Genomic DNA, 11,299 nt, shown 5'->3' with positions numbered 1-11,299 from the left:
TCGGTCATGCAGTAAAATGTAAACTTTAATCAGACATCAATATATATTTGCAAAACGTGGGAATATTAATTATTCATAGCCATTTGTCCTTTATTGATGCATTGCCGACAAAAATATGATGAAAAGATTTAAACCATGTAAAATAATTTGAACAATCTCTTTAAATTTAAATATAAAACTTAATTTAACTGCTATAAATTTTTACATAAAGTGTGATNAATTTAACTGCTATAAAATTTTATATAAAATGTGATTATGTTAAAAGCAACGGGAAAAAATTGATATATTTAGGGTATCATATTTATAATTATAATTATAAAATTATAAATATTGCATTTTTTTTTCCTGAAGAAATACCAAAGTTGGATAATTTTATATTATCCCCTCTTTATTATCTCGAGTTTAAAGAAACGCCTGTCATGAGATTCCAGCTCGTGGATTTAAGAAAAAGAAACTTCAAATTTCCATAAAACTTTTTGATTTTTTTTTTTTAAAAAAATCATCTACATAGATCTTTATCTAGTGTAGGACCTCGTTTTGTGATCACTTTATATATACCACTCATTTTCTGAACTTGACAAAGTTAAAATATAAGTGGGGAAAGATCAAGAACCTACGACATGAAATTTTTCGATTTTACAATATGATGTAATTACCAAAAATTCAATATGTCTCCACCATCTTCTTGGTCAAAGTGGCATTGTGTGGATCTTAACAAAAAATCAATATATCAACGTGTTACTAAACTAAATGATTGGCTCAATTCAGAAGCCTTTTACTACTCCATCGAAGAGTAAAAATGAAGTAACAAACGTTTAGAGGGTGTAGAAACCGACGGCTGCGACAGCTTGGCCTATTCTCGATGAATATAATTGTCGAGTGGTACGATGATGTATGTCCCCATGACAACCGATGGTTTTTCACTCATCAAATATGATTGATGAATGATGATTCCATTATTTTATGTTATCTTTAATGATATCACTTGGTGATCTCAAGATTGGTAATTTAGTTGGTTCATATGTCATTATTAAGAATATATCGTTTTTGTCACGTCCGAGACCGAAGCGTATCGTTCTTGAACAATAGCATGTATTTTATGTTATTTATCGATGATTACTCAAGGTTTTGTTGGGTGAGATTTTTGAAGCAAAAATCAGAAGTATTATGGGAATTTAAGAAGTTTAAAGCACATGTGAAAAAGGAAGTGGGTTGTCAAATTAAGATGTTTAGATCCGACAATGGGGCAGAGTATGTTTTAAAAGCATTCAAACTGTTTTGTGGTGAAGAAAGAATAAAGCATCAACTTATTGTTCCATATACTCCACAACAAAACGAGTTAAGTGAAAGGAAAAATAGAACAGTAATGGAAATGGCAAGATGTCTTCTGCATAAAAAAAAAAGTTGCCCAAAGAGTTTTGGGCTGAAGCAGGAAATATGGCAGTGTATTTACTGAATTTTCTATTAACAAAAGCCTTGAACTTTCGTGTTCCATTTGAAAAATGGTACAATAGCAAGCCCACTGCAGAGCATTTAAGGATATTTGGATGTGTGTGCTACATGCATATTTCAGAGGTGAAAAGAGACAAACTTGACAAGAAATCAGATGTTGGGATCTTCTTGGGATACAGAGACGTCACCAAAGGTTACAGAATTTTCGATCTCAGAATTGAAAAAATAGTGGTAAGTCGCAATGTCAAGTTCAATGAAGCTTCTATTTGGGATTGGAAAGAAAAAAAGCTGAAAGCACCAAAAAATATTCAAGCAGAAATTTGACATGATAAACAAACTACAATCATTGAGGAAGAAGATTCAGATGGTGATGAACAAGGTATACGAGGAACTAGATCCTTACAAGGAGATTTATGAAAGATACAATGTTGTGACACTTGAACCAGCAAACTATAAAGAAGCATCATGTCATGAAGGATGGAGAAAAGCCATGGAGGAGGAAATCAACATGATACAAAAAAATCATACCTGGAGGTTAGTAGAGAAGCCAATCAATCAAAAAGTAATTTGTGTTAAGTGGATTTATAGAACCAAACTGAACTCAGATGGTTCTATTAACAAACTTAAGGCAAGATTAGTTGTTAAAGGTTATCTCAAACAGCCAGGGGTTGATTATACAGATACTTTTGCTCCAGTGGCAAGACCTGACACATTACACTTCTAGTAGCTATTGCAGCAAAGCAAGGATGGAAAATTTATCATTTGGATGTCAAATCAGTTTTCCTCAATGGTTTACTTGAAGAAAATATATATGTAGGGCAGCCTGAAGGATTTACGATCTCCAGAGAAGAAGATAAAGTCTACAAACTAATCAAGACACTCTATGGGTTGAAGCAGGCTCCACGAGCCTGGTACAGCAGGATTGATGCATACTTGTTACAAAATGACCTAGTTAAAAGTGAAAATGAAGCCACATTGTATACACTAAAATCTGAAGATAAAGTAAAGCTAATGATTTCTTTATATGTTGATGATCTTTTGGTGACAGGAGGAGATGCAGTGGTTGTAAAAGGCTTTAAAATGAAGATGGAGCAGAAATTTGAAATGTCTGACTTGGGAGATATGAGATATTTTCTTGGAATGAAAATTAGCCAATCAAATAAAGCAACTCCTTTGGATGTAAATGAGAAGCTAGCAAAAGAAGATGGAAGTGAAAAAACAAATGCTTCTGTTTATAGAAGTATTGTTGGTAGTTTGCTATACTTATTCTCAACAAGACCAGATATAATGTTTTTAGCAAGTTTGCTCTTAAGATTTATGCAAACTCCAAGTAAAATTCATTTCGGAGTGGCTAAAAAGGTCTTAAAATACATCAAAGGGACTACTGATTTTGGGCTTTGGTTTAGCAAACTTGAAAGTGGAAATCTTCAAGGTTTTTCAGATAGCGATTGATCTAGGAGTACTTATGACTCAAAGAGCACATCAGGTTACTACCTTTCTTTTGGAAGTGGAGCTTTTTCATGGAACTCAGAAAAACAAGAGGTGGTGGCTCAATCCTCCGCAGAAGCTGAGTATGTCTCGGCTGTAAATGCAGCAAATCAAACTGTCTGGCTTAGAAAAGTTCTAACAGATCTTGGCCAGCCTCAAAAGCAAGCAACAACATTCTGGGTTGATAATAAATCCGCAATATCTGTAGAGGCCCGTATTTCGTATTTGTAAATTTGCGGAATTATTTAAAATTTTTCTCTTTAAATAAATAACATGCATCATTCATAAAATAAACTGATAAATGGATTTAACTTTAAAATAACAGCGGAAGTAAATATTTTATTTCAAAACAACAACTTAAAAATAATTCATCGAAGTAAAAACTGAGTTTGAACATGAATAGTAAATGATGAAAAGTGAGGTCCTCGGGTTCCTAATACTGCTGACCCAAGCTAGCTCACTGGTCCCAGCCCTCGGTCTCGACCTCACCAGTACCTACAACAATCAAGTCTAGTAAGTCTAAAGACTCAGCATGCATATATCATGAATAACAAGTAAATATAGCATAAAATCACATGCAACGTAAAATATCGTATCGTAAAGCGTAACGTGAAAATCGTGTCATGAGTAATTATAAATACGTGCATATCTGAAAAATCGTACGTAAAATGTTAGCTCGATAGAGCCCTGTCATAAAATAGCATATCATAATTTTTCTGTAGAGATAATGTTCTACGCAAGTGGCCCATAACATAACATGAATCGTCTGATCAGACTAAACCACAGTATATTGGGCAGTAGAGATCATTACAGCCCTTGGACTGGATATCCGTACCCATACATGAACATGAACCGGTCGTAAGTCACCGGGTGAAGTAATAATCTCATAATCCCATAAGCGTGAGGTGGCCACAAGACTCATCGCATATATCTAAAAAATAAACATTTTATATTTTATGCACGTAATATAATTATAATCCTATTTTATCGAACGAGTTGGATCGTTCCCAGGCTTGCTGCTACCTAATTTTTACATGAGAAACATGCAAATACTTTCAACTTGACCAACACTTCATAACCGAACCAAAAACGAGACAATTACGCCCAACAACTTAGTATTCAACCATGGCTTCGTACCAACCTGAACCGACATTGAACCATCGTTTAGTCATGATTAAAATACACCTAAAATACTGGAAAATATAACCTTAGGGCTGTAATACACGAAAATTGTGCATGGAGGCCAAAATCATGAAACGCTCTTTCGATAGTCACTTTGGCGCATTGCACCGTAAATTCTCGTACGACTTCTAAACTTAACCAAATCACAAACGGCCAAAAATATGACCTTTCTAACTCAATGAGGTACTATTCAGGCCAAGGCCATAGGCTAAAAGCCAACCAAGAACTCGTACATGACCTCTGAACCGCAGCAAAGCTGCTGTAAAATACTAGCAGCAGCAGCTTCGTTTGAAATGCTTCGATTACAAGGCTAATGGCCATTGGGACTTGAACCACCAACCAAAGCCTCTTCCCAACATGCTAAGGTGTGGCTTGAACCATGGCTAAGGGCACTAGGCCAACCACAAACCAAACAAACACCTACGACAATCCGAAGCTCCACCCGAGAACGCCATTTTGCACGCATGGGGTGTAATGCTTCACTTGTTGTCTTGGTCATTCCAATGGCCATGTGATAGACCATGGCTTGATCTAGATATCATGAGGTATTGTGTGAACCATGGCTAAGGGCTAGAAGCCAACCAAGATCTACCCAAAATCCTCAAAATCGAAAACCAACTCACACAACAAAAATCAGAAAATTGAAGAACCGAGGAACTTGTCTTGTTTGTTTAAAATTTTGATGGGATCATGAACCAAGACATGAAAGGTCATCTTGGTCATGTCCTAGACATTCTAAGGAAGGGTTCTAACCGTGGTTACAGGCCTTAGACCAACCACGATCTGAACCTTCAACTTAGACAATCCAAACAAGAAATCGAAACTCACAACTTGCAACTATGGAGAGTTGCTGTCCATTTCATTTTACTGTGGCTAAGGGACTCAAACCGATGGACCAAGACCTCCCTAACGCACCCTATAACATTCCTAGATGTAGCCTTGAGCACCTGGAACCGGGCCAACCCCTGAAATCACAAAAACACTACAAAACCATGAAGAACAAGTGAGAGGGCTGAAAATTATGCATGCGTTTTTCGAAAGTTGCTGTCAAATTTTCGTTTTGCTTCATGATTTATGAACATAACATGATTTAAAAATATATATATGACTTTATTGAAGAGAAAAGAATAATATAGACATGCCTGAAAATCTTTTGTTTGAAAAGAAACAAACTATACGACGACACGGCGCGGCGGAGATGGAGTTCCTTTTCTTTCTTTTTTTCTCTCTTATTTTCTCTTGCAAGTCACGATTTTTCTGAAGTTTTTACTCTGAAATTTTTGAGAATGAGGAGAGGAGAGAAGGCTAGGACATGAATGAGGAAATTGCAAAATAAATGGGGATTGAATGGTAAGATAAAATCTTTCTATCCTTAAGTTTGAGAGATAAAGAAATGAGGTGTGATATGATTTGATTTGAAGATGAGTAATGACCGATTTCTTCTATCAAAATAAAGGCAAGAATATTGCTTATATAATAATTATTGGTGATTTAAAAGTGAGAGAATTATCTCCCAAGAAAGGATAAGGAAAGGAAATAAAAAATGGTGAGTTGTCAATCAATATTTAAATCCTACAAGGGGTGGCCGAAATCTAGAAATAAAATGGAGGAAAATATTGCTTAAATATTGAATTTTAACTCTTTAAAGTTTTAAACACTTATTATGTATTTTAGTGAAATTATAAATTAATTTGGGATAATAATTTTCTTGCATGCATGGCTAATTCTTAAAATAAATTACTAACATGTTAAGTTACAATTTCTTAAATAAAATAAGCCTAGATTAATTTATACCAATTGGTTACACCTTTTTATTTAGGCTTTTAATTAATTGTTGGACATAAAAGAACTTATTTACTACTTATCTCTAATTAATTAAATAAATCCTTAAACATTCTTTTTCATTAAAATAACTTATTCTTTGGCTTAAATTAACTTTAGGAATATTTTCTTATCATTAAATTTTATCTCAATACTCCAACTCCAGTCTGGCCTCGTATTTAACTGAAAAAATAAAAACTAAACTTCTCGATTTAAAATGAATGATCATGACTTAACAAATTTTTAAAATGCCTTAAATATAAAAGAAATCATTTTAATTTAAATAATAATAATTATGCATGTCTTATACGTAGTCTGATTTAACGAGTTCTACAACTCTCCCCTCCTTAAAAGAAATTTCGTCCTCGAAATTAAAACTTACCGAATAACTCGGGATACCGACTCCTCATTTCTGGCTCTGATTCCCACGTAGCTTCCTCCTCTGAATGATTAAGCCATTTGACTTTCACTAGCTTCACCAGTTTGTTCCGAAACTTCTTTTCCTGTCTGTCTAAGATCTGCACTGGTTTTTCTTCATAAAACAGGTTCGGAGTGAGCTGCAACGGTTCAAAGTTCAAAACATGCGAAAGATTTGCCATATACTTCTTTAGCATAGAGACGTGGAACACATTGTGTACTCCGGCCAGATTCGACGGAAGAGCAACACGATAAGCTAACGTCCCAACCCTGTCGAGGATCTCAAATGGTCCGATGAATCTCGGACTGAACTTTCTTTTCTTCCCAAATCGCATGACACCTTTCATAGATGCTATCTTCACGAAAACATGGTCGCCAACGGCAAACTCTAGATCTCTCCTCCTCTGATCCGCATAAATTTTCTGTCGACTCTGAGCAGTCCTCATCCTATCACGGATCTTGACTACTACATCGGCAGCCTGCTGAATAATCTCCGGACCCAATTCTGATCTCTTCCCTAATTCATCCCAATGAATAGGCGATCTGCACTTACGACCGTACAATGCTTCATACGGAGCCATACCTATAGACGACTGGAAACTGTTGTTATAGGTGAACTCCACCAATGGCAGCTTCGACTCCCAACTCCCTGAGAAATCGAGGATACATGCACAGAGAAGATCCTCCAAAATCTGGATAACTCTCTCTGACTGTCCATCCGTTTGAGGGTGGAAAGATGTGCTAAACAACTACTTCGTACCCATAGCCGAATGCAAACTCTTCCAAAATGAGGAAGTGAATCTAGGATCTCGGTTAGACACTATAGAAACGGGAATACCATGAAGTCGAACTATCTCCCGGATATACAACTCTGCATACTGATTCATGGTGAAAGTCGTCTTAATAGGCAAGAAGTGCGCTGATTTGGTAAGAAGATCAACAATCACCCAGATAGCATTTGACCCTCTGACTGACTTCGGCAAACCGACCACGAAGTCCATGGTAACATTCTCCCACTTCCACTCGAGAATAGGAAGAGGCTTGAGCATACCTGATGGTCTCTGATGCTCCGCTTTCACTAGCTGACACGTCAGACACTCGGATACAAAACGTCTGATATCCTTCTTCATTCTGGTCCACCAATACAATAACTACAAATCTTTGTACATCTTCGTACTCCCAGGATGAATGGAGTACGGCGACATCTGGGCCTCAGATAAAATATCTGCTCGAATAGAACCGCTGCTAGGAACCTACATTCTGTCTCGGTATCTCACAATGCCGTCGCTAACTGTATACAAGATACTGCCCTTGGCCTCATCTCTCTATTTCCACTTCGCCAACTGCTCATCTGCAGGCTGTTCACTGCGAATACGGTCCAGAAGAGAAGACTGAATCGTCAAAGTAGATAGACGGAGAACTCTACCTCAAGGATATGTCTCTAGTATAAACCTCTGCATCTCAGACTGAAGAGGTCTCGGAATTCTCAAATGAGCCATCACTACGACTTTCCTGCTCAAAGCATCCGCAACTACATTAGCTTTGCCGGGGTGGTAGCTAATGTCACAGTCATAGTCCTTCACAAGCTCCAACCAACGCCTCTGACGCATATTCAACTCTTTCTGCGTAAGGAAGTACTTGAGGCTCTTATGGTCGGTAAAGATCTGGCACTTCTCCCCGCACAAATAATGCCTCCAAATCTTCAAGGCAAATACTACGGCTGCCAACTCTAGATCGTGGGTAGGGTAATTCTTCTCGTGGTTATTCAACTGACGAGAAGCATACGCTATCACCTTCCCATGCTGCATCAACACTGCGCCTAGACCGAGCTTCGAAGCATCGGTATACAAAACAAAGTCTCCGGGCCCTGATGGCATGGCCAATACTGGCGCTGAGATAAGAGCTTGCTTCAAGGTATCGAAGCTCTTCTGACACTCATCGTTCCACACAAATTTAACATTCTTCTTTGTCAACGACGTGAGTGGAACTGCGATAAAGGAGAATCCCTGAAAAAATATCCGATAATATCCTGCTAGCCCAAGGAAACTACGGATCTCTGATGCATTCTGCGGCACAACCCAATCTCTGACTGCTGCAACTTTCGCTGGGTTTACCTCAATATCGCTGCTAGAAATGATGTGGCCTAAGAACGCCACCTTCTCTAACCAGAACTCGCACTTACTGAACTTTGCAAATAGCTTGTGCTTTTGCAAGGTCTGCAAAACTGTGGTCAGATGTCTGCTGTGCTCCTCATGATTCTTCGAGTAGACGAGAATGTCATCTATAAATACTATCACGAACTGATCGAGATATGGCTGAAATACGCGATTCATGAGATCCATGAAGATCGCTGGCGCATTCGTCAAACCAAACGGCATCACAAGGAACTCGAAGTGGTCGTAACGAGTCCTAAAAGCAGTATTGAGAACATCGGCATCTTTCACCCTCAACTGGTGATAACCAGAACGCAGATCAATCTTTGAGAATACTGAAGCTCCCTGCAACTGATCAAATAGATCTTCAATCCTCGGAAGTGGGTATTTGTTCTTCACCGTTACTCTGTTCAACTCCCGGTAATCAATGCAGAGCCTCATTGAACCATCCTTCTTCTTCACAAATAAGACTGGCGCGCCCCACGGTGAAAAACTCGGGCGAATGAACTCCTCGTCGAGAAGTTCCTGAATCTGCTTCTTGAGTTCCGCCATCTCTATCGGTGCTAATCGGTACGGTGCTTTTGAGATAGGTGCGGTACCTGGCCTAAGCTCAATAGAAAACTCCACTTCCCGCACAGGTGGCATACCAGAGACATCATTAGGAAAAACGTCTAGGAAATCTCTGACAATTGGGACATCGGAGGCTGTCTGACTGGGTGCCTCGGGAACAGATACAAAAGTCGCTAAAAACGCTCGACACCCTCTACGCATGAGCTTCCTGGCCTGGACACAAGGTATAATACGCTGTAAAGGAAAGTACTTGTCTGTTTCGAATAGGAACTGCTCTCTCCCAAGCGGTCGGACTAGCACAGATCTCCGCTGGAAGTCAATCGAAACCCTGTTCTTTAATAGTCAGTCCATACCCAGAATGATATCAAACTCTGGCATCGACAATACGATAAGATCCTCATAAACAAGATTGCCATGACGTTCGAGGTCTATGTCTCGGACCACATTAGTAGCTGTCAGCTCCTCTCCCGAAGGCAGTACTACCGAATATGCTACGTTTAGCCCAATGGTCTTGACCTTAAGGAAATTCGTAAAGATCTCTGAGATGAACGAATGAGTCACCCCTGAATCTATCAAGGCATTCGTAGCTGAACCAGCTATAAAAATTCTCCCTGAAAGGTTGGAACATCAAGCTGAATCCAATAATTACAAGAACTACACTTGTAGACATGAGAATGTCAAAGTCCTCTTACCCTAAATTCTCGAAAATAACACTGATTAGAGCATGAAATCCTATTACAAATTCTAAGTTCAAAACCTTAACTCAGACTCCCAAAACATTGAATTTCAAATACAAACCTAAAGATTTAAGATACCTGTCATGAGCATCGTCTTTGGGTTCGTCTCCGATGCATGGAGGGCAAAAACTCTGCCTTGGGTAGGAATACTCCCATGAGGGCACTCCTTCAGTAAGTGGTCAGGACTACCACACTTGTAGCACTTCCCCGAATCATACATACATGTTCCAGCATGACGACGTGTGCACCTAGGACAGACTGGATACTCTAAAGTCCTCGGGACTGCACGTCCCTGCTGCTGCTGTCCTCTGTTTCTGGGTGGGCCGTGGAAAGGCCTCTTACTCTGATGCTGCTGCTGAGGAGGACGGTGCGGCACTTGGACTGGTCGCTTGCCCTGGCGGTCTCTCTCAATGTCAATCTGATCTTGCTCTGCAGCTAGAGCTCTGGAAACAGCGACGTCAAAGGTAGCAGGGCCTGTCACCCTAACATCACGGCGCAAGATCGGCCGTAGACCATCCAGAAAATGTATCAACTTTGCTCCAGCATCATTGGCAATCAGGGGCACAAAATGGCAACCCCTCTCAAACTTACGGATAAACTCTGTAACAGTCAAGTCTCCCTGCCTCGGGGTCATAAACTCCCTCGTCAACCTGGAACGCACCTCGTCAGTAAAATATTTAGAGTAGAATACCTCTGTAAAGCGCGTCCAGCTCAGAGTAGTCAAGTTCAAGGCTACAGATGCTCCTTCCCACCATAAGCGGGCATCTCCTCCAAACAGATAGGTCGCACAACGGACCCTATATATCCTCTTTCTCCAAGCTCAAAGAACTCGAAGATAACCTCGAGGGACTTAATCCAGCCCTCGGCAATCATGGGATCTGCCGTCCCTGAGAACTCCTTCGGTCTCATCTTCATGAACCGCTCATAGGTAGCCTCAAGCCCCGGCTGTCTGGCTACTACAGCATTGTTCCCCGCAAATTGCGCGAAGAACTGAGTCATCCCAGCTAACATCTGGGCGTTCATGTCCGGTGGAGGTGGAGGTGCATTTCTCTCCTGCCTCTGATTCTCACCTTCCTCCTGGCGAGCCTCATCATCTCTCGTGCGCTCAAGAATGCGTCTAGGAGGCATACTGTTCCATACATACAACCCATACATAACCAACATGCATAATTCCATTATTCCTTTAAATTTAAATAAATACTGCATAATCAAAATCTTGACATAAAATATTTCATGAAAACATGTTGTTAAATTATTTCATGCTTTAAACGAAATGCGTAAACGTAAAACTTACAGTCCAAAGACGTGACTTCGTGAGCTTCTCGAGGTCAGTAGTAGTACAACCCTTTACAAGAACATAGACTCTGATACCAAATGTAGAGGCCCGCATTTCGTATTTGTAAATTTGCGGAATTATTTAAATTTTTCTCTTTAAATAAATAACATGCATCATTCATAAAATAAAGTGATAAATGGATT

This window comes from Primulina huaijiensis, chromosome 18, assembly GCF_012295235.1.
Source record: "Primulina huaijiensis isolate GDHJ02 chromosome 18, ASM1229523v2, whole genome shotgun sequence".
In the NCBI taxonomy this organism is placed as follows: domain Eukaryota; kingdom Viridiplantae; phylum Streptophyta; class Magnoliopsida; order Lamiales; family Gesneriaceae; genus Primulina; species Primulina huaijiensis.
This window is presented reverse-complemented; position numbering follows the sequence as displayed.